The sequence below is a fragment of the Nomascus leucogenys genome, chromosome 2 (assembly GCF_006542625.1).
Source record: "Nomascus leucogenys isolate Asia chromosome 2, Asia_NLE_v1, whole genome shotgun sequence".
Classification (NCBI taxonomy): Eukaryota; Metazoa; Chordata; class Mammalia; order Primates; family Hylobatidae; genus Nomascus; species Nomascus leucogenys.
In genome coordinates, this window is record NC_044382.1 from 4,244,712 (window position 1) to 4,269,481 (window position 24,770).

Genomic DNA, 24,770 nt, shown 5'->3' on the forward strand with positions numbered 1-24,770 from the left:
AGTCACTGTAATATATCCACCAGAGGAGTCAGGAGCTCCAGCCCATAGGCCATCAGAGCAGCATAACTCCACCCTGGGCTGGTGTGGTTTATTTCTGGGAAGGCTAGGGCTTGAAGACAGGGGAGGTTTAAGAATTAACTCCTCATAAAACTTAAACAAGTTAAGAAGAGAAAGCAATAGAGTCATCCGGTGTCACTTTAGGCTCATCAGCTTTCCAACTTTCCCCACCTTTGGAGAAAAGAAGACATAGTGAATTGTTAATTAATGGGGCCTTCTAGATGTTACACGTGCAAGAGACTATGTATATCACGCTGCCTGCAATCACACAATGCTGGCCATGTATTTTGCTGTTGCAGTTGTTTTAAACAAACAGAAAACTGTGAGGTCAGTGATAAAGCATTGAGAAATGCCCCATGCCATTTCTTTTGGGGTTCAGCCTTTTCCAAAATCAAAGAACTGCAAGACGATTTAGAAACATCTTCAGCCAAACCCAAACTGTTGACTGATTTTGGGAAAAACCCTGAAAGCAAATATTCTACATGCCATAAGACTAAGAGAGCTGAAAAAGCCAGCCAGAATCTGTAGGCCTTAAGAAGAAACATTGGGCAGAGATGGAGAAAGGAGAAAGTATGATTAAGAAACAATTAATGTGGATAATTCAAGGACAGTGGACAATCCAAAGGTCCTCATTTGACCCATGTTGCTATAGTCTAATGTTCTAGATTTAATTTAAAATGGTGTTTAAAGGCAAGAATAAAAGACCAAAGAAAGGATAGACCTTTTTGAAGTGTCTCTGTTAATTTTATTAACCTGGAGAAGAAATTATTAATTTGGTAGAAGGTGAACCTATGTTCACCAGCCAGGTAAGATTAAAAACTCATCGAATGCTCACAAAAGCCCGGGGAGGTCATTGTTTCTTATCTGATCTGGTGCCAGCAATGCCAGAATTCAAACCCACCTCTCTCCTGTGCTCCAACCCCAGTCCCTGCCTGGCTGGAAGTAAACGCTTGTTCAAAAAGGCACTCAATGTGACTGTGTCTAGATCCAAAAGCTCACTTGTAGCTGTGTGTGCAAATTCTCTTTGAGCTTTCATCGGGGAGAATTATATAATAATATCATATGATTTTGCAAGAAGTTCACCAGGGCTATTTCAGAGGCTGTCAGCCAAGACACTGTTCAGACAGTGAGGCGTCAGAGCTGCCACTACAAAGTGGATGTTAATTACCTAAAACAATGGGTGTAATAGGCAAAGAAAAAAAAAAACAAGACCTGCTCTCTTAGCCCAAACCACTCATCTATTACAGTGCCAACTGCACAGTTATTTAGCCTGGAGGAGTTGTAATCAGCTGGTTTGCAAATTAATAAGATCTTAAAAAAAAAAAAAAAAAAAAAAAAACAGAAAGAGGCTACAAGAGGAAAAGAATGGTGGGAAACTTTGTATCTCTGATTCTTGAGGAATATATTTAGCCTGCAGTTACCTCATGACCTGCCCTGAATTCATTCACTATGTGTCATGCACATTCTGCCTGAATGGCGAAATGGTGGCACAGCACAGATCCAGCACGCGAGATGGGCAGGGAGAGATGACCAACGAGAGCAGCAGATTGGCCTGTTTCTATCTTGAATGTGAATCGCTCATCTGGTTTGAGTTTGCAAATGCTAACTCCTATACTTCATTGTGCCAGATGCATTAAAACATACCCAGGTGAATCAAATGCTAAATCACGCTGGTTCTTAAAAAGCCAGAAACCAGGCATGACTCAGCCCTAGTAACAATGGATAATGCCTGACCTAGGACACTGTAATTAGCTCTTTAATCCTGTTGACCTTTAATAACAAGACAGACATAATGAATGGTTAGCTGGTTTTGTTTCATGGAGGATGTTTTCTCTCCCAATAAAGAAAGACTTTTTTGCTTCTTTTTTTCTGTTACTTCCTATTGGCAAAGGAAGTTTCAAGATGAAAGAGGATTCAGCCAGCTAGAGGACTGGTGTTACAGCATACTTAGCCAATCAATGGAGTCACTCCAAATCCTCTTAATTCCAACTTAGGGGCTTCCCACACACAGGTTACAACCATGACAACTACTACAATATATAAACTGTAGTAACAGCCATTAATTTAGCACATACTATGTTTTAGCTAAGCAAATTATTTTAATCACCATGTCAACTTTCCAAAAGGGGTATTATCAGTCCCGTATTACAGATGAGGAATTTGGTGCCCACATAGGTTAGAAAATTTGCTCAGGACACAAGCAAAGGGGGATTTGAATCCAGACAATTTGTCTCCAAAGTCTTTTGCGTGATGTCTCCTGACCACAGGAGTCTCTTGTAAAAGATTAAGGTCAGGTCTACGCAAGGGGCCAAGGAGTCACTATCAAGTTATCTAAGCTTATTTTGCTGTAATCAGCCTACCCAGTGAGGGTCAGACAGGCAGAAAGAGTAAACATCAGCCTAGAGAGTACAGCTTTAGCTGCCCTAACTACAAAGTCTCCAGTTTTCCAAAGAATATGACCCCTATTTACTGGCTAACCACTGACAATCCATCAGTAGAACTTCATTAACTTAGCTTATAGCTTTGAACTTTGGTAAAATTAAAATGCCAATGCATGGACCATCTATAATATATGTCACAGGTATGAATGCAATATGGATGGGAAGAGGCAAAGTGAACTTTAGGAAGGAAGCACCAGAAACAAGGAAAGGGCTGGAAACAGGAAGCTGGGGGATGCTTTACTGGCCGCTTGATCATTTGACCAAGGGTCAGGTGTGTGCAGAGAGGGAGAAACCACTGACACCAAGTCAAAGGTCAGCATGTTGGACTGGACCGGGGGATGGGAAGGATGCTGGTAATGTTTCTGTGTAAGCTTCATGAGGACACGCTTCTGTCTGTTTTGCTTAATGCTCTAACTCCAGCAACTAAAACAGTACCTGGCACATGGTGGATACTCAAAAATGTGTCGAATAAATGAATAAGTGAGGGAATGAATGAATGTTCTCCTCTCTTGTCTCAAGGAGACGATGCCACTTCATAAAAAATAGCAAGGGTCATTGACTATCAGGTTGAAGACATCTCATGGCTCTCTCTTAGAATAAGAGTTTTCCCAGAACGGCTTTGGCAGGCTTTCTGCTGCATCTCATGGGTCACACGACCTTTCCTTATTCCATCTCTGGTAGGCGAAGTAGAATTATTCTTGGATCTATAGCATCACCCTCAATGGTTGGGGTGGAATCAGCCCTCCCTGATTTATGTGGCCACATGAGGCAGCAGAGATACTTGGACAGAATTGAGGTTTTGTTAGGAAGAAAGAAGGGGGAACTGGATGCTGAGAGGTCAACCAACAGCCCCCACAGGCAAAACATTGTTAGTGTCTGGCATAGAGTGAGTATGCAATGACTATTTCAGGAAATAAAGAAATGGTCAGTAAAAGTTTAGAGCCCATCCCAGCACTTTGGGAGGCCAAGGCAGGTGGATTACTTGAAGTTAGGAGTTCGAGACCAGGCTGGCCAGCAAGGTGAAACCCCATCTCCAATAAAAACACAAAAATTAGCCAAGCGCGGTATCGGGTGCCTGTAATCCCAGCTACTCTGGAGGCTGAAGCAGGAGAATCTCTTGAACTTAGGGACCAGAAGTTGCAGTGAACCGAGATCACACCACTGCACTCCAGCCTGGGTGACAAGAGTGAAACTATGTAAAAAAAAAAAAAAAAAAAAAAGTTTAGAGCTCAGTGTAGACAAAATTCTGACACATCAGTTAAAGGTGATCTTGTCCCTATGTCTCAAGCAATGCCGGAATAGTGTAGATTTTCAAGTCAATGACTGATTAGGTGGCTAACTGGGGAGGTAAGTACTGTTTTAATAACGTGAGAAGGTCACAGGACTTGTACATTATTTTTTGTTTTGCTTTGTTTGTTTGTTTGTTTTTGAGATGGAGTCTCGCCCTGTTGCCCAGGCCGGAGTGCAGTGGCACGATCTCGGCTCACTGCCACCTCCACATCCCGGGTTCAAGCGATTCTTCCTGCCTCAGCCTCCTGAGTAGCTGGGACTACAGGTGTGTGTGCCACCATGCCCAGCTAGTTTTTGTATTTTTAGTAGAAACAGGGTTCCATCATACTGGCCAGGCTGGTCTCGAATTCCTGACCTCAGGCAATCCACCTGCCTCACCCCCACAAAATGCCTCTGGATTGGGCCTGTCAGGTTTAGAGATGCAAATTCAAAAAGATCAAATGACATGCCCAAGACCCCACCACTCTCATGTGGCTACTCTCAGCAATGTATTTCCTATATCCTTTAGTACGAGAAATAGTTTTAAAAAATTTTAATATAATCATAAGCATGCTTATAATATTACTAAGTGTTGTGGGATAAAAAAATTTACATTAACAGTTGACATCAGAGTTCCTCCTAAAAAGTAACCTGCATTCAAAAGGAAAATACATTTAATTACAAGCAAAAGACAAAGCATCACACAAAAATTACTGATTGTTTTGCATTAGACATAAACAGAAATTTGGGAGAGATGGGAAAAGAGGAGAGAGCGGGTTATTAGAAATGGAGGTGAACTATTTAAGAACAGATGTGTCGAGCATTCATTTTTAAGATATGGTGTATGCTTAGATGAGACCACTGTTCTCTGTCCTCCAAACCTTCAGCAAAATTTTATAGACATACAGAGGTCTTATGTAATTTTTTTCAATAAAAAAGAGGATGAATTTGAAGACCTGGGACAAAGAGATTCTGAACAGGAAAAGCATGTACCTTTTTAGCTGCACACTGATCAAGCATGCCAGATGTTGTTCTTAATTAATTATGTTTTTAGGTCTTTGGCTCTACATGGTAAAGAGAGGAAGAAGGGGTGGCCTGTGGAACATCCTGAAGGATCAGAAGAAGAGGGAAGTGACATGAGATCATAGCTCACAAGTGGGGACCAGGTGAAGAGGTAGTTAATCAAACAGCCATAGAAATTCAAGGCTGAGCGGCCAGGCGCGGTGGCTCACGCTTGTAATCCCAGCACTTTGGGAGGCCGAGGCGGGCGGATCATGAGGTCAGGAGATCGAGACCACGGTGAAACCCCGTCTCTACTAAAAATACAAAAAATTAGCCGGGTGTGGTGGCGGGTGCCTGTAGTCCCAGCTACTCGGAGAGGCTGAGGCAGGAGAATGGCGTGAACCCGGGAGGTGGAGCTTGCAGTGAGCCGAGATTGCGCCACTGCACTCCAGCCTGGGCGACAGAGCAAGACTCCGTCACAAAAAAAAAAAAAAAAAAAAAAATTCAAGGCTAAGCAAGGAGAGGGGACCAAGATATTTGCCCTTCACCTAAATTTTCTCATCACACTATTTCAAGAATACAAATGAAAACATAATCTTTACTACTAAAGGTTTAACATATCTGGCCGGGCACGAGCAATACCAGCACTTTAGGAGGCCAAGGCAGGCAGATCACGAGGTCAGAAGATCGAGATCATCCTGCCTAACATGGTGAAACCGTGTCTCTACTAAAAATACAAAATATTAGCCGGGCGTGGTGGTGGGCACCTGTAATCCCAGCTACTTGGGAGGCTGAGGCAGGAGAATGGCGTGAACCCGGGAGGCGGAGCTTGCAGTGAGCTGAGATCGAGCCACTGCACTCCAGCCTGGGTGACAAAGAGAGAATTTGTCTCAAAAAAAAAAAAAAAAAAAAAAGATTTAAAGTATCTGCATATTGTATATACTATTAACAGGATTTTTAAAAATGAGAAGTTGGGGGAAATACTTGTAACATACATAGCAGAGAGTTAATATGTTTAACATATAAAAAGCTTTTTTAGGTCAATAAGAAAGTGAATGCCCTATCAGAGAAACTGGCAAAAGACATGAATGGGAGCTCACCAACGAAGATCTATTTATACAGATTAAGGGTATCATTAGATACTATTCCCCAAAACACACTCAAAATACATAAAGAAAGGAAGTTGGACAGGTGAGAAGAAATCAAGAAAAATGCCAGGGTAGAGGAGATCGCTAATCAAACTTCCTTCTCTTTGAGAGTCAAGCAAGCATCAAATACACAATGGAAAAAGTGGATGAAGCAATTGTTTAGCTCAGTTTAATGGGTATATATCAAACTTAGTACCTACAAAGAATTCACATTCTTTCCAAGTTTCTTTGGGACAGTTTAAGAAAATGACCATTCTCTAGACAGAAAATCTCAAAGAAATCTCTTTCAAAATGAGAAAATTTGTAGAACACATCCTTTGACCAAAATAATGGATATTTAAAACAAAATAACACTCAAATAACAGTAAGAATACATTTATGGGAAATTAAAAACATTAATCTAAGCAACTCTTGAAAATAGAGGAAATTAAAAGTGTAATTATGGACCATTAAGATAATAACAATGAAAATACATCTTAAGAGATGTGGTCAAAAATTTAACTCAAAGGAAGGAAATAGCCTTGAATTCTTGAATGAATGAACGTAAATGAGTAGAACATCCCACCAAAAAACAACTTGAAAAGAAAATAATAAATTAAACCTTAAAAAAGAAGGCATTACTAAAAACATAAGTATTAATTAATCAATTAGATACAAAAGAAACAAATACCCAGGAGAATTGATAAAACTGAGAACTGGATGTTTCAAAGACCAAACAAAGAGACAAAGTTCTAGAAATTCTAATTCATTTTAAAAATAAATGTATGCCTTTAATATGATTAAAATACTTTGTGGTATAGTAGTAAATAATCAGATCAATGGAATATAATACAAGGTCCAACAGAGCTAATTATAATACATTTAATGATTAAAAAAAGCTTAAATAAGCATAGAAATAAGATAATGGAAGATAATTAATTTAAAAGCCCCATGTTTTGCTACCTCACACCTTACAATGAATAAATTCCAAGTAGATTAAAGTTCTAAATATATAAAATAGACCCATAAGCTGGAAGGATGTATGAGTGAATTATCAATACTCGTCAGAGTAGGGCTTTCTGGACACGACCACAAAACAGAAACCTAAAGAAAAAGATTGCAGAAATTGGCTATATGTTTAAGTATATTTATTTATTCAATAAACAAATAATGTCTCCTATGTCCAAACACTGTAAGAGGCACTTAGCGAACGGCTATGAACAAAACCCACAAAGATTGCAGCTCTCAGGTGAAGGAGACAGAAGAAAAGAAGTAGTAATAGTTAATTCGTAAGTAAGCACTACCATTTGTTAGATGATGAACTGTACAGCTCATAGAAAGCGATAAGAATAAATAGACACAGAGCATGGTGAGAAGATTGAGGATGCAGAGAATGAGTTGCAATTTTAAATAATCTAGTCAGTGTAGGTCTCACAGAGAAGATGACAGCGGTGACAGCCTTGAAGAGATGGAGGGAGCCACATGGCTGTCTCAGAGAAGCGTGTTCTGGCCAGGAGGAGCAGCCCATGCAAGGCCCCCAAAGTGGGGACATGCCTGGGCCACACCAGGAATAGCAAAGGGGACCTGTGACTGGAGATCAGCTGGCCAAGGATAGACACCAGGTGATAAGGCCAGCGAGGTGATGGGGCAGAAAAAAACATGGCAGGATCATTGACTTTAGTCCCAGAGAGATGGGAGCCACCGAACCAACAAGGGGCAGGATCTGTTTTGTCTGAATTGGGTCACTCTGTGGCTACGTCCAGAATGGACTGAGGAGGTCAAGGGCAGAGTCAGGGAGATCAAGCAGGGGCTATTGCAGCCACCCAGGCAAGACCCAGTGGCAGCATGTATCAGGGGGAGCAGTGCATGTGGTTGGAGTCTAGACACAGTCTGAAGGCAGAGCCAGCTGGATTTCCTGTGAGGTTGGATGGGGAGTGAGAGAGAAAGCTTGCTCCTTCACACCATGCTCAGGGTATGTTTGCCTGAGCAACTCGTGGGAAGATGGGCAAGGCTGTGGGCGGAGCAGGTGTATAGGCAGAAAACCAGAATTCAGTTTTGGATACATTGAGCTTGAAGTGTCCCTTAGACACCAGGCCAAGAAGTCAAGGGGCAGCTAAGTGAAGGAGTGTGGAGTTCAGGAGGAGGGTCTGGGCAGCAAGTAGAGATCTGGGCAGGTTCAGAGCATGTCTTAGTCAAGCTGCCATAACAAAATACCACAGACTGGGTGGCCGAAACTACAGAGATTCATTTTCTCACAGTTCTGGAGGCTGGAAGACAGATCCTGTACCAGTGTCACTGGGTCCTTGGGAGAACTCTTTTCCTGGCTTGCAGACGGCCACTACCTTGCTGTGTCCTCTCATCGTGGAGACACAGAAAGAGAGATTTTTCTCTCATCCTTTTTTTTTTTTTATAAGGATGCTAGCTTTTAGAGTCTGGCCTCACCCCTATGAAGTCATTTCACCTTAATTACCTTATAAAGACCTTATCTCCAGACATAGCTATATTAGAGGTTAGGGCTGGAACATATGGATTTGAGGGGGCACCATTCAGTTCATAGCAGTGTACGAATGACATTTAAACCTATAAGACTGGATGAGATGACCAAGGGAGGATGTGAGAGTCGATGAGAAGGGAAAAGGAGCCAGACACGGTGGTTCATGCCTGTAATCCCAGCACTTTGGGAGGCTGAGGCGGGTGGATCACAAGGTCAGCAGATCAAGACCATCCTGGATAACATGGTGAAACTCTGCCTCTACTAAAAATACAAAAAAATTAGTCAGGTGTGGTGGCATGCACCTGTAGTCCCAGTTACTCAGGAGACTGAGGCAGGAGAATCACCTGAACCCAGGAGGTGGAGGTTGCAGTGAGCCGAGATTGCGCCATTGCACTCTAGTCTGGCCGATGACAGAGCGAGACTCCGTCTCAAAAAAAAAAAAAAAAAAAAAAAGAAGGGAAAAGGAACCACAAAAGCATCATACAAAGCTAACTGATTACAAGAAAATGACACTGGGAAATATTTGCCACATGGAAGGAACAAAGGATTAATATGCTTGTGGCACACAGGATGCCTTGAAATGCATGACACTCCCAAGGAAAACTAGACAAAGGACATGAGCAGGTAACTCACAAGAAACTCAAATGGCCATTAGACATACTAGGCACTACTTCACCTCCTAAATCATCAGACACATGCAAACCAAAAGAATCATGAAATATTATTTTTATCAATCAGATCCTTTAGAATTAAAGATGGATGACTGGTTTGTGGCTTTTAGAAAAAGAGGCACTTCATGAATAGTTAATGAGAAGATAAATAAGTAGATCTCTACCAGAAGGCAGTGGGTCTCAGACATAAAGCTTTAAAAATATGCCAATTGCAAGACACATTTATGAGATCAGAAGTCAAAGGTAGGCTGGGTGCAGTGGCTCACACCTCTAATAGGATTACACTTTGGGAGGCCGAGCCGGGTGGATCACCTGAAATCAGGAGTTCCAGACCAGACTGGCCAATATGGTGAAACCCCATCTCCATTAAAAATACAAAAATTAGCCAGGCATGTTGGTGGGTGCCTGTAATCCCAGCTACTCGGGAGGCTGAAGCAGGAGAATCATTTGAACTGGGAGGTGGAGGTTGCAGTGAGTCAAGATCATACCACTGCACTCTAGGCTGGGCAGCAGAGCAAGACTCTGTCTCAAAAAAAGAAAAAAAAAAAGAAAAGAAAGAAGAAAAGAAAAAGAAGTCCAGGGTAATTTGGGGAAGAGGAAGGTGTTAGTGGCGGGGGAGACATTGGGGTGGTATCTGTGGGGGACTTGGCAGGGTATCTCGGGTGGACATGGGAGCATGGGAGGTGTCGAGGGTGAGCTTGAGATTTCCAGGATGGGCATAGATGTCTAGGGTGGACTTGGAGAGGTTTGTAGGGTGGACTGAGGGAGTTTTCTGGGGTGGGCATGGGGAGATGTCTAAGGTGGGCTTCAGGAGGCATCTAGGGTGCTAGTAATGTTCCACTTGCCGGACTAGGTAATGGTACATGAGGGTGTTCACTTTGTGAAAATTCATTGAGATACATTTCTTCTCCATGTAATTTATACCTCAATATAAAATTTAAAAAATAGAAACACTTTCCATTTGACGCAGAAATCCTCCTCCTTCAGTGGGCGGAGGAAGCAGCAATTCAGCCGGCACTGAGCACAGCATTGAGAGCTATACTTCAGCCCCAAGCAGGTGCGTCCACATTCCTATGCTTCAGGGATACAAAAACAACCTGGGCTGCCCTTTTGTCGCCACTATCAGCTCCCAAATGCCAGGTACCAGCAACAGCCAGAGCAGCCACAGGCTCTTTCTCTTTGGACTATTGGAATTCAACTCCATGTGAGCCCTTTTTATTCAAAGAGCTTAAGGTGAAGGGAGAACCAGATTTCCCATTAGATGAGAAGCATGTGTGTTGCTTTTGCTGGTTTTCAACAGTGCTGTTGCACAAATAGAACTACCCAAAGGAGACACCTAATGGCAGTGGTTGAAATTTTCCTCTTTGTATACAGAGATTTTTTTCAAGGACAGGGGAACAGCTGCAAAGCTAATATTGTCAGATAATATTTAATTCACCTGGACATCTTCCTCAAAGTGATGATGCTAAGGTTATCATCCCCCATTTTACAGATGGTGGTGTTGAGTCTTAGGCCAAGTCAGTTGTCCTGAGCATTCATACCTGGCGGTCTTGGTGCTGAGGCAGGGCTAGGGCTATTGACTTTAGAGCTTGCTTTCCTCTGTCAGCCCCAGCCATCTCTAACTGGATCGTCTTATAAATTTAGTCAGGCTTTCACCAGGGAAGCCCATGAAACATGAGCCACATTTTTACAAGCAATGGGCTTAACAAGTAGAAAATCAGTTTTATTGTTAAGGCAAAAAAAAAAAAAGGTGCTGATAAAGTGAAGACAGATTCCCTAGCTGGCTCTTTCTACTCTTTCAGATCCTGGGTTAAATGTCACTTCCCCAGAGAATTTTCACTAATCTCCTCCCCATTCGTCTCTCAACGCACCTTGCTTTCTTTCACACCCTCATCATGAGGGATGGGTGACTCTGTTCTGTGTTGTTGTCATACTCCACGGGTATAGGGATAATTTTATCACTGCTGTCTCACCAGCGCCTGGAGCAGCATCTGACAAATAGTAGGTGCTCAGTAATACTAACAGCACAACTCAGAGGTCATTTGATTCCCAATCTCCACCATTTACCTATGGTTAAGAGAAATGAGAGAGAAATTCTCGTTTTAAATTCTCTAAGAAAAATCCAATCATTCTGTTTGCCCTGGAAAACAGATTTCTGAATCTGGTCCCTAGGCATGCAGCTACATGGTCACTGGGCCAAGAGAGCAAGGACTTTGGGAATCAAAAAACCCAAGTCAAGTACCAGTTTTACCTCTTAATAGCTGCGTAGGCTAGGGTACATTTCCAAATCTCTCTCAGGGTTTGCTTCCTCATAGGCAGGTGCACATATAGTCTCTCGTCTACACTGAAACACTTCTGAGAGGGAAAGGGGGCTCAACTGATAATGCTACTGTACATCAGAGCTGTCCCAGGCTGGGGAGGCCAGAGAGCATCCTACCCCTACTGTGAAGCCTGCTGCTGGTTCACAGAAATAATGTGAGGAACTGAGCACACAGCAGGGGCCCAGGTAGTGGCGGCTTTCTTCTCACACTTCTCTGATGGCTGGACTTTGGGGAGCAAGGATCTAGAGCAGTGGTTATTCACCTTCACTGCTGATACGGTTTGGATCTGTGTCCCCACCCAAATCTCATGTCAAATTGTAATCCTCAGTGTTGGAGGTGGGGCCTGGTGGGAGGTGATTGGATCCTGGAAGCAGAGTTCTCATGAATCGTTTAGCACAATCCCTCCACTTGGTACTGTATAGTGAGTGAGTTCTCGTGAGATCTGTTCGTTTGAAGTGTAGTGTGGCACCTCCCCAGCCCTTCCACCTGCTCTGGCCATGTAAGGTGTGCCTGCTTCCCCTTTGCCTTCTTCCATGACTGTAAGTTTCCTGAGACCTCCCCAGAGGCAGGGGCCACTATGCTTCCTGCACAGCCTGCAGAAACATGAGCCAAGTAAACTTCTTTTCTTATAAATTACCCAGTCTCAGGTATTTCTTTATAGTAGTGTGGACTGTTACAGCTGCCCACTGGAATCACCCAGAAGCTTATGAATCACAGATGCTGATGGAATTGGTCTGGGGTGCCGCCTGGGCATTAAGAGTTTTCAAACTTCCCATGTGATTGCAATGAGCAGCCAAGCATGAACTCCACTCCACTGCAAGCAATTCCAATTCCCTGCTCCCCTCAACCACTCTACTCTCTCTCTCTTCTATTATAGTAAAACATAAATAACATAGACATAAAATAGAACTTACAGTCTTAACCTTTTTAAGTTTACAGCTTGGGGTCATTATTTTTACGTTGTTCTGCAGCCATCACCACCATTCAGCTCCAGAATTTTTTCATCTTCCCCAATTGAAACTCTGTACCCATTAAACACTGACTCCCCTTTTTCTCCTCTCCCCAGACCCTGGCAACCACCATTCTGCTTTCTGTCTACATGAACTTGCCTACGCTAGTACCTTCTATAAGAAGAATCATACAATATTTGTCGTTTTGTGTCTGGCTTATTTCACTAAGCATGTGTCGTTGAGGTTCCTCCATGTTGTAGCGTAGTCAGGATTTTCTTCTGTTTTAATGCTGGAGAATATTCCACTGAATGTGTATACCACATTTTGTGAATCCATTCATCTGATCATGGACATTTGGTTGTTCCCACCTTTTGACTATTGTGAATGCTGCTGCTGTAAACATGGGTGCGCAAATATTTCTTTGAGATTCTATTTTCATCCCTTGGGTACATACTACCCAGGAGTTGAATTTCCAGGTCATCGCCCTTCTCTTTTTAATCACTGTCTTCCCCACCACCCAACATATTTTTATTTAAGACAAGTCATTTACTCTAACTGAAATCATCCTGATTCCACATGAAGACTGGGCTGAAGAGAACTTGCACAAAAGAAAGGAATAATATGTAAGTTAATGGCTTCTCAGCAGAGCAAAAATCAGTCACAGATTTGCAAAGTCCCTGAACCTGGTATATTCTGTGCCTGTAGTGAAGATTTTTGCTGATAAAGCACAGGTGTGTCAATGCTGAACAGCCCAGGCTCATTTTAGGTGGATTCCGACATGAGATGATGGTTTCCCGTCTGAGCTCATGGCTTGGATGTCTCCAAGCCATTGCTCCTGCTAGAGCCCAGCCCTCCTGATGCTTGGGGGTTGTGACAGATAAGGGAAGAAATGACTTTGACTTTGTCCTCTTCATAAACAAGAAACTGTGGACTTTTCAGGAAGCCTCCTGGGACCCTCTCTGCCTCTTGACTGTACATGGCTCTCCCAGATGTCAGGAGGATCTTCCTTCTCTGTTTACGGGAACAGTCCATCCCATCAGAGACTGAAAGGCTGTGGCAATGGCAGCAAAAATGACACCACATTCTTCTAGTTCAATGCCAGTGTTTGCTCCCAAGAGGGATGTAATTCACTGAACACAGAAATTGAGCTCATTCCTGCACTAGGCAATGATGATAATCAAATATGGTAAAAATTAGTCAACTTGTACAATGGAAGCCATGATTAAGCTGATTTCAAATTTTCTGTAACAGAGCTGGTCAGTCTTGAAATTCAAGAGGAGAGCACCAGGAATTGAGAGCAGGTCCAGGCGACAGCTGCTCCGAAACGGAGATTTTCTTGTATTATTGTTTTACAGATTTCCGCCTGCATCTCTTAAACAGTCATGTCCTCATCACAGTTTTTCCTGGGCACCAACCATGGGACAGGCTCTGTACTAGGAGGCTGGTTAGTTCCATTGTGCAGAGCGTGGGCTTGGTTTGGGTCATCATGCCTGTGAGTTCTCAGCAGGCACCTCCTTCTTCAAAGCCTTGACAGGGATAACGGTAGGCAGAGAATAAGAGTCCGTGCAATGTTAGCTACAACCATGGCAATACTAATGCCAAATCAACGTGAGCTCTGACTCCCAGCAGCCTGTAAAGTCAATAAACCATCTCCACTTGGAAGATGGACAAATGGGGGCTCAGGAACATTAAGTAATGTGCTGTATTAGATTCCTGCTGCTGCTATAACAAATGATCACAAACAGTGGCATAAAAGCAACACACATTTATTCATCCGAAGTTCTGTAGTTCTGAAATGGGGTTCACTTGGCCAAAATCGAGGTGTCAGCTGGGCTCTAAGGCTCTATGGAAGAACCTGTTTCCTTGCCTTTTCAAGCTTCTGGAGCAACCTCATTCCTTGGCTCTTTCTCCCTGCCCCCTCATTTTGTCTTTTTGCCCCTGCTTTCCTCATCATGTTCCCTTCTTCCTCTTCTGTAATTGAATCTCCCTCCTGCTCACCTTTATAAGGGCACTTGTGATTGCATTTAGGGCCCACCCTGATAATCCAGGGCAGTCTCTTCATCTCAAGATCTTCAACTTAATCACATCTGCAAAGTCCCTTTTGCCATTTAAGGTAACATTCACAAGTTCCAGGGATTGGGATGTGGACACCTTGGGGGTCATTATTCAGCCTATAACAGTAGCTGAAGCTACACAGCCAGTGAGTGACAGAAGTAAGTAGGACTCACCTTCAATTGTCTGATTACAAAATTTGTGCTTTTCGTCTTTCAGAAAAGTTGTAATTACATAAGAGATAGAAATATTTCCCTTTTAAAATGCACAACACTATATGTAAAGCTAAAGCCTTCTTTGACAGCCACCCATCAGTGCAATCTTGGCTTCTTCCCATCTGCAAAGACGTGTTTGCTCCACTGGTTATCACTTTGAAAGATTGCTTGTCAGAACTTTTTTCATTCATTTACATACAAAGTTATCTACTTGTAATATATTTACAGCATTTTAATTGTGTGTGCCTAGTATGTGTTATTCTGCTATTCACTCTTTCTACAGCTTGTTTTGTCTTCTAACAATATACCTTGGACATTTATCCATATGGATGCTAGAGAATTCCCTCATCCTTTTTAATAGCTGTGTAGTATTCCATTTTACAACTGTACTCGTTTTTTACACCCCATCTCCCATTGTTCTCAGTTTTCCACTGTACATTCTTACGTATGCCTCTGGGGCCACACATGGGGATGCATCTCTAGGGTGGATATGGAGAAGTGGAATTAGTGGATGATAGATTTTAAATTGTGTTAGATGCTGTAAAATTGTCTTTGAAATGAAACACAGGCTTTTCCTGCTACGTCAGCTTTCCTAACAAGAGAAGAAAAGTGTCCTGGGAAAACTTTATCATGCTTAGACCTAGATACCTGAGCTCCCTCAATGGATAAACTTCAGAAGGAGCTCCCTCACTTACTGGTGAAGTTCTGCCCTTGTCATTCATTCCAGGACAGTTGGGTCTGACGCAACTCAGTGGGAATGGGTGCTCAAGGTGTTTGCTTCAATTAATCATCAAACCCTTTTTTCTGTAAATCGTACTACTGGAAATGGTGTTGGCATGAAGCCAGGAGCCTGGAGTTCTAGGCTCCCCTCCAGTTAGGGTTATCAGGTATCTTGTACGGATGGGGCATGTCCTGTATTTAGTGAATTTATCCTGTATTGACTTTGTCAGGGTCCCGTAAATGCTCTGTACTCAGCTTCCTACAATAAGTTAGAAAAATTCAATAGTTAAAGCTACCTTTCAAATGTAACTGAGTGTCCTGTATTTTTATTTGCTCAATCTGGCTACTACATCTTCCATCAGCTTTTTTTTTTTTTTTTTTTTTTTTTAATCTGGGAGGCTGATTAACCTGGAGGTGTCCAATAAGCCTGGGTTCAGATCCCAGCTGGATTAGTTTGCTAAAGTTGTTGTAACAAATATCTCAGACTGGGTGGCTTAAACAGCAGAAATTGTCTCACAGTTCTGGAGGCTGGAAGTCCGAGATCAGGGTGTAAACAGGATTGTTTTCTTCTGAGGCCACTCACCTGGGCTTACAGATGCTGCCTGCGTGGACTGCACACGGCCTTTTCTCTGGGAGTGTTTTTTGTCATATTCCTAATGTCTCCTCCCTTTCTTGTAAGGACATTAGTCATACTGGATTATGGCCCTACCCCAGTGACCACCTTTAACCTTAATTACCTCTTTAAAGAACTTATCTCCAAATACAGTCACATTATAAGATACTAGGGGTTAGGTCTTCAACATATAAATTTAAAAGGGAAGGGACAGAATTCAGCCATAACACCAGCTCTGGCATTTATCTGCTGTATGTATTCATTCAACAATATTGGGAATTGAAGAAGACTTACACAGCATTAGACAACGGCTAGATGATGGGGGAAAGTAGTTAACAAAATGGACACATCTCTGCTCTTACGAACTTCACATTTTGTTGAAGACAGGCAGTCATCAGACAAATATATGAACCGAAGTGTACAGATGAAACAGAAAACGCCTGGGTTGGTGAGAGAGGGTTTCTCTGAGGAGGTGACATTTAAGCAGAGTGCTGAATAAGAAGAAGAACCAGCCATGCCAAAATCCAGGAATAGAGCATTTCAAGAACAAGAGCTGTGCAAAGGCCCTGAGGTGGGAATGAGTTTCAACTATTGAAACAACAGAATTTCCTGTTCCAAAATTTTATGATATTTAAATATTTTTTAGGAGATTTTTCAAACATACCCAAAGTCAACAGAATAGTATAATGAACCCACATATGCCCATCATCTGGCGTCAACAACCATCAACATTGTGGCATTCTTTTTTAAAAAAATCCCTGCATTTCCCAGTCCCCAGATTCTTACTCAATCATTGTTTTTATAGGTTTTCAGATGAAATTTATACATTGAAATGCATGAATTTTAAATGTACGATTTTGACAAAACTGTACACTGGTGTAACTCAAACCTCCATATAATATCAAATGTCTCCATTTTCTCCAGAAAATTCCCTCCTGCCTCTTCCCAATCAGTTCCTTTCCCCTAACCCAAGATAACAACTATTCTGAATTTTTCCACCATGCATAAGCTTTGCCCATCCTTGAACTGCCAGACATTGAACCATGCAGTGTGTGCCCTCCCGGGTTTGGTTTCCTGTTTTGGTCATCATGTCTGTGAGATCGTCCATGCAGTTGTGTGTGGCCATATTCGTCCCAGTTTACTGCTGAGTCGTATTCCATTGCTTGAATCAGCCACTGTTGATTTATTCCTTCTCCTGTTGATGGATAGTTGGGTTGCTTCTAGGCTGGAGCTATTCTGAATAAAGTGGCTGTGAACATTCTAGTACAAATCATTTCATGGTGTATGTTTTGATTTTGCTTGGATAAATGTTAGCTCATAGGATCGGTATAGGTCTAACTTCATGAGAAACTGTTAAAACTTCCTCCACACTGGCTACACTGCTTTCCACTCCCATCAGGAATGTGTTTTGGTCACTCCACATTCTCACTAGCACTTTTCTTAGTTTTTAAAGATTTAAGCCATTTTAGACAGTATATAGTGATATCTCAATGCCTTTTTATTTCACACTTTCCTAATGACCAATGATGATGATTATTTTTCATATGCATATTGGCCATTGAGATATTTCTTTCTTAAAGTACTTCTTGCCCATGTTTAAAAATTGGCTAGCATGTCTTATTATTACTAAGTTTTAGGAGTTATGTATTCTGAACAGAATTTCTGTGCCAGGTATATGTTTTGCAGATATTTTCTTTCAACTGTATCTTGCCTTTTCATTTTTTATATGTACTTTTTAAAACATTTAATTTCGAGTAGACATTACTTTCAGCCTTACAGCAAAATTGAACAGAAGGTACAGAGATTTCCCCTGTACCTGCTGCCCCACACCTGTATAGCCTGTCACATTATCAGCATCCCTCACCAGAGCTGAGCATTTGTTACCATAGATGAACCTATATTGACACATCATTATCACCCAGAATCTAGAGCTTACATTAGGGTTCACTGTTCGTGCTGTATATTCTATGGGTTTGGGTAAATATGTAACAACATCTTCATTTCTTTTAGCACATCTTTGGATGGTAATGGTTATTAATTTTGATAAAGTCAGATTTATCAGTTTTTTTCTTATATGTTTATTACCATCTATGTCCTGTCTAAATACCCTTCACAATATATCCACTTCTGCTTCTGCCATAAGCTGTCCCTTGATGAAGTGAACCCAGTAATTCTAGATAGTTCTGTACTCTCTCTCTCTCTCTCTCTGTGTGTGTGTGTGTGTGTGTGTGTGTGTAAATAATGTAAGCCAGGACTCAGGCTGTCTCTCTCAGAATCAACCTACATTGCTGTTACTGGACAAACATTCTAAATAGTGAGCAAATGGGGGAAAATCCTTGTTCACATGGAAGAGTCAGGATTCAGGAGGAGACCAATCTGAGGAGTAAGAAGTAAATGTCTCTCTAAGGAAGAAATGGGAAACATAATGTTAGAAAATCACTCTAGGTGGTTGAAAAGGGAATATTCTGAGGTTACTTGAGACATTTTATATTGAAGTCAAATTTCTAAAAATTCAATAGGGGTCATGAATAGCTTATTTGGTGCATTAGAAAACACAGCCAATGAACTGGAAGACTTGCAATGAATATGATGAGCAAAACCAACAAATAAATAGATAAACAACCTGGAGCAGACAGCCATTCTACCACTGAAAGAAACTTAATATTTTCATGTATTTATAATCAGTGTTATAAATATTAATACATCCAGATGGGCATGGTGGCTCACCCCCGTAATCCCAGCACTTTGGGAGGCCGAGGCAGGCAGATCACCTGAGGTCAGGAGTTCGAGACCAGCCTGGCCAACATGGCGAAATCCCATCTCTAATAAAAACACAAAAATTAGCCAGGCATGGTGGCAGGTGCCTGTAATCCCAGCTGAGGCAGGAGAATCTCTTGAACCCAGGAGGTGGAGGTTGCAGTGAGCCGAGATCATGCCATTGCATTCCAGCCTGGGCAGCAAGAGCGAAACTCCATCTCAAAAATATATATATATCATATATATATTGAGATATATGAGATATATATAGAGATATATATGACATATAGAGAGATATATATGATATATATTGAGAGATATATATATGATATATATATTGAGAGATATATATATCCTCAGGTTTCCACACCAACCTATATGGACAGATAAACTCCCATTAACTCAGATAGGCTGGTTTCTCCTCCATCTATGATATGGTTTGTCTGTGTTCCCACCCAAATCTCACCTTGACTTGTAATAACCCCATGTGTCAAGGGCGGGGCCAGGTGGAGATAATTGAATCATGGGGGCAGTTTCTCCCATACTGTTCTTGTCATAGTGAGTAAGTCTCAGGAGATCTGATGGTTTTATGAATGCGGGTTCCCCTGCACAAGCCCTCTTGCCTACCACCATGTAAAACATGCTTTTGCTTCTCCTTTGCCTTCTACCATGATTGTGAGGCCTCCACAGCCATGTAGAACTGTGAGTCCATTAAACCTCTTTCTTTTATAAATTATCCAGTCTCTGGTATGTCTATATTAGCAGCATGAGGACAGACTAATACAGTAAGTTGGTACCAGGTAGTGGGGTGCTGCTGTAAAGATCTCCTAAAATGTGGAAGCAACTTTGGAACTGGGTAACATGCAGAGGTTGGAACAATTTGGAGGGCTCAGAAGAAGATAGAAAATGTGGGAAAGCTTGGAACTTCCTAGAGACTGGTTGAATGGCTTTGATCAAAATGCTGATAGTGACATGGACAATAAGTACAGGCTGAGGTGGTCTCGGATGGAGATGAGGAACCTGTTGGGAACTGGAGCAAAGGTGACTCTAACTATGCTTTAGCAAAGAGACTGGCAGCATTTTGCTCCTGCCCTAGAGATTTTTGGAACTTTGTATCTGAGGGAGATGATTTAGGGTATCTGAAGCAAGAGATTTCTAAGTGGCAAAGTGTTCAAGAGGAAGCAGAGCATAAAGGTTTGAAAAATTTGCAGCCTGACAATGCAGCAGGAAAGAGAAACCCATTCTGGGGGGAAAAATTGAAGCCTGCTGCAGAAATTTGCATAGTAACCAGGAGCCAAATGTTAATCACCAAGATAATGGGGAAAATGTCTCCAGGGCACGTCAAAGACCTTCAGGGCAGCCTCTCCCATCACAGTCCTGGAGGCTTAGGAGGAAAAAATGGTTTTGTGGGCCATGCCCAGGATCCCCCTGCTGTGTGCAGCCTAGGGACTTGGTATTCTGCATCCCAGCTGCTCCAGCCTTGGCTAAAAAGAGCCAAGGTACAGCTCTGGCCATGGCTTCATATGGTGCAAGCCCCAAGCCTTGGCAGTTTCTAAGTGGTGTTGAGCCTTCAGGTGCACAGAAGTCACAAACTGAGGTTTGGGAACTTCCACCTAGATTTCAGAGGATGTACGGAAATGTCTGGATGTCCAAGCAGAAGTTTGCTGCAAGGGCAGGGCCCTCATAGAGAACCTCTGCCAGGGCAGTGCAGAAGGGAAATGTGGGGTTGGAGCTCCCACACAGAGTCCCCGCTGGGGCACTGCTTAGTGGAGCTGTGAGAAGAGGGCCACCATTCTCCAAATCCTAGAATGGTAGATCCACTGACAGTTTGCACCATGTTCCTGGAAAAGCCACAGACAACTCAACACTAGCCGTGAAAGCAGCTGGGAGCAGGGCTGTACCCTCCAAAGCCACAAGGGTGGAGCTTCCCAAGGCCATGTGAGCCCATCTCTTGCATCAGCATCACCTTGATGTGAGACTCAGAGTCAAAGGAGACCATTTTGGAGCTTTAAGATTTGACTGCCCTGCTGGATTTTGGACTTGCATGGGACTTGTAGCCCCTTCATTTTGGCCAATTTCACCCATTTGGAATGGGTGTATTTACCCAATGCCTGTACCCCCATCATATCTAGGAAGTAACTAACTTGCCTTTGATTTTATAGGCTCATAGGTGAAAGGGGCTTGTCTTGTCTCAGATGCGACATTGGACTTGAACCTTTGAGTTCATACTGGAATGAGTTAAGACTTTGGGGGACTGTTTGAAGGGCATGATTGTGTTTTGAAATGTGAGGACATGAGATTTGAGAGGGACCGGGGTGGAACGATATGGTTTGGCTGTGTCCCCACCCAAATCTCACCTTGAATTGTAATAATCCCCATGTGTCAAGGGCAGGGCCAGAGGGAGATAACTGAATCATGAGAGCAGTTTCCCCCATACTGTTCTCCTGGTAGTGAATTAAGTCTCAGGAATCTGATGGTTTTATAAATGGGAATTCCTCTGCACAAGCCCTCTTGCCTGCCACCATGTAAAACATGCCTTTGCTTCCTCTTTGCCTTCTGTCATGATTGTGAGGCCTCCCCAGGCACATGGAACTGTGAGTTCATTAAACCTCTTTCTTTTATAAATTACCCAGTCTTTGGTATATCTTTATTGGCAGTGTGAGAACAGACTAATACAATCTGCCAGCCTCCCCTCTCAACACTTCCCCAAGTTATCTTGGGGAGCCTCTGTGGATGGGGTACCCCATGTGGGCTCACAAAGGGTCCTTCACAGTGTGCTTTCCCATGCATTCCACACTGTGCCCTATTTAGGGAACATCCCAAAGACTCTGCCTGCTTCACTCATTCATTCTAATTCTCCCAACACTGATTTAGCAGAGGCTTTATGTCAAGAACTGTGACAATGCTTGTAATGCCCTGGGCTACACAGAACACTTCTGGCCCCCAAAATGTGTCTTTGCAGTTTCCTCTGCCTAGAATATTCCCCCTTGCTTCTACTCTTTTCTGTGTGGCAAACCCTACTCATTTAACGAGATCCAGTTCATATGTCCCATTTATGGCATGGCTTCTCCTCATGTCTTTCATGCAATTATGGGAAAAATTACGTTGTTCAGAGTTTAAAGACCAACAGACTCGGGCTTAGTCTTCTCTGCCACTTAGCAGCCGTGTGACTCAAGCCATCTTCCTTGTTTGTTAACGGGAACAACACAAGTGCATTCCTCAGAGGCGGTTTCAAAGACGTGATGAAATAATATTGGAAGAAATATGCCATGAAATAATATGCCATCCAATAGATAGCAGCTATTAGAGAGCATTGAAAAAGACATTCGTGAAGTTCAAGGGCTCAAAACAGTGTAGGGACCAGATGCAATACTTAGACAGGTTTTATTAGTACCACACAGTGCTGACTTTAAAAATGGAATTAGTTAACATTTTTTATGTTAACTAATAACTTTTAGGGGGAGGTTTTAATCCTAATCCTACCCTCTGCTCTCACCTCCTGCCACCACCAAGAGCGGATGTTGGCTCCTCTTGGAAACCCCTCTTAAAGATTTGGCACCCTGGACCTGTATCCTTCAAGGCCCTGGTCAGTCACAGTCACATTTAGATGGAGTCTACACATGCCAGGCCCCTCCTTCACTTCCATGGCTGGTTGTGTTTTTCCATCCTGTTAACTTGCCTGGCTCCTGACCTACTAGATACTCAGACTCAGGAATTCAGCTTTGCAGAGACACCAATCTCCACTGTGCTACGGGGGTGGGTGGAGGGGACACCATGGGGGAAGCAGCAACACATTAGTTCCTCCTCATCCCGTCTGCATCCCCTCCACCAGGCCCTGAGCTCCTCAAAGACTGGGATGCTATCTCATTCATCTCTATAATATCCTAGAGTGACTTAACTGGAGTCTCCTAATTTTAAAATTATATTCTACTTTGTTCTAGAATAGAACAGAAAGTCTATTCTACTTCTCCTGCCATATGCAGCCTAAGGTGTTTTATAACCACATTTTAAAAACAAGTAAATAGGCTGGGCATTGTGGCTCACACCTGTAATCCCAGCACTTTGGGAGGCTGAGGTGAGAGGACTGCTTGAGGCCAGGAGTTCAAGGCCAGCCCGAGCAACAAAAGGAGACCCCAACTCCACAAAAAATAAAAATAGAGCAAACTAGTAAATATATTACGGAATACAATTGCATCATTATGTTTTTGCTTACATTCTTACTGTAAACTCAAATGACAGAGATTAAAGGAAGAGAAGATGAAAGCTCCCTGACTTTTAAAAACATTAAAAAAATTACTGACCTTTTATTTAATTGACAAATGAAATAGTATGTAGTTATGATGTATGACATGTTTTAAAATTTGTTCACATTGTGAAATGGCTAAATTGAGCTAATTAACATTTGCCTTATCTCACAAATTTATCTTTTTTTTTTTTTTTGAGACAGAATCTCTCTGTCACCCAGGTTGGAGAGTGCAGTGGCATGATCTCAGCTCACTGCAACCTCTGCTTCCCGAGTTCAAGCAATTTTCCTGCTTCAGACTCCAGAGTAGCTGGGATTACAGGCACCTGCCACCATGCCTGGCTAAATTTGTAAGAAATTTATCATTTTTTGTGATGAGTACACTTACAATCTATTCTCTTAGTGACTTTTAAGAACACAATGCCTTGTTATGAACTGCAGTCACCATGGCGTACCACGAATCTCTTCAGCTTATTCCCTCCTGTCTAACTGAAATGTTGTGTCTTTTGACCCAAATGCCCCCAACCCCCAGACCCTAGAAACCACCATTCTACTCTCTGCTTCTATGAGTTCAACTTTTTAAGATTCCACATATAAGCAAGAAAGGACTATAAGGAGAAACAAACAAAACCCAAAATCTTTTGATTTAAAGAAATTCATCTTTCCTCCCATGGTCAGTCTCAGAGAAAATCAAAACATCCAGGGTACAAGAATTATATCAGCATATTAAGAACACATGCAAAAACAGGGTCAAGGTTGGAAAAGACGATGCCCTCCCCGAGTGTCACCTTCTGCCCAGCCCTCCCCACCCTCCCAGTGTACTGGGATCTCCACGCACAGTGGCCAGAGCTCTTTATCTAAATAATCACTACCATTTCGAAGCAGCACGATTGTTACCACGGAGACAATAAGACACTATACTTGACTCAGTCCCAGAAAATCCAGAGGTACAGATCCTGTTACTATCTATTTTTTCTTAAAAAAAGAAATGACACCCATCAGATGGGCACAAATGACAAAGCCTGGCAAAATCTATTGTTGGCATGAAGCAATAAAACCCATTTACAGCACATGCTTACCAGGCCATATGAGGGAACATGGTCACCTTGGCAATTCTTGTGCTAGTGATAACTGAGCAAAAGCCTGAAAGCTGGTCGTTAGGTGAATTGGTAAATCAACTGCATCATGTTTACGCAGCGGATTATTGGTCAGGAATGACCACTAATAAACTAGAGCTACCTGTATCTCAAAAACCATGTTGACTGTGAAAAGTAAGCTGCAGAAAGACGTAAATACTAGGATGCTGTTATATTAAGTTTAAACACATGCACAACTCAAAGCTGCACAGTTTTAGAGACATATCTGTTCACGGTAAGCATGCAACAGCGTTATCACCTTCAGAGAAGGTGGAAATCTAATCAAGTAGGGGTAGCCAGGGAGAGCCAACCATATGTGAAGTGGTTGATGTCTCTAAAAGTACATAAGAAGGAATCAAGCAAAATTCCGAGTTTCACAGTGATAGGTGGTGACAAATGAATGTTTCGTATATTATTGGCTACACTATAATGTCTGCTTCAAATACTTCAAAACAATAAAACAGGAAATGTTAAAGCATCACCTACTGGATGTCAGGCTATGTTATATGTGTCACTCACCTTTAATTAAAGTATCGTGTGCAGGAATTTTCTGTATCTCTGTTTTACAGGTGAGGAAACAGGTTTCCAGGCATTCACATTCCACGATTTGCCAAGGCCAGCGACATAGCTGGTAAGGATGGAGCCAGGTCTCCAGGCTGATTTTGTTTAATTTAAAAATGCATGTTCTTTCTACTACAGCCA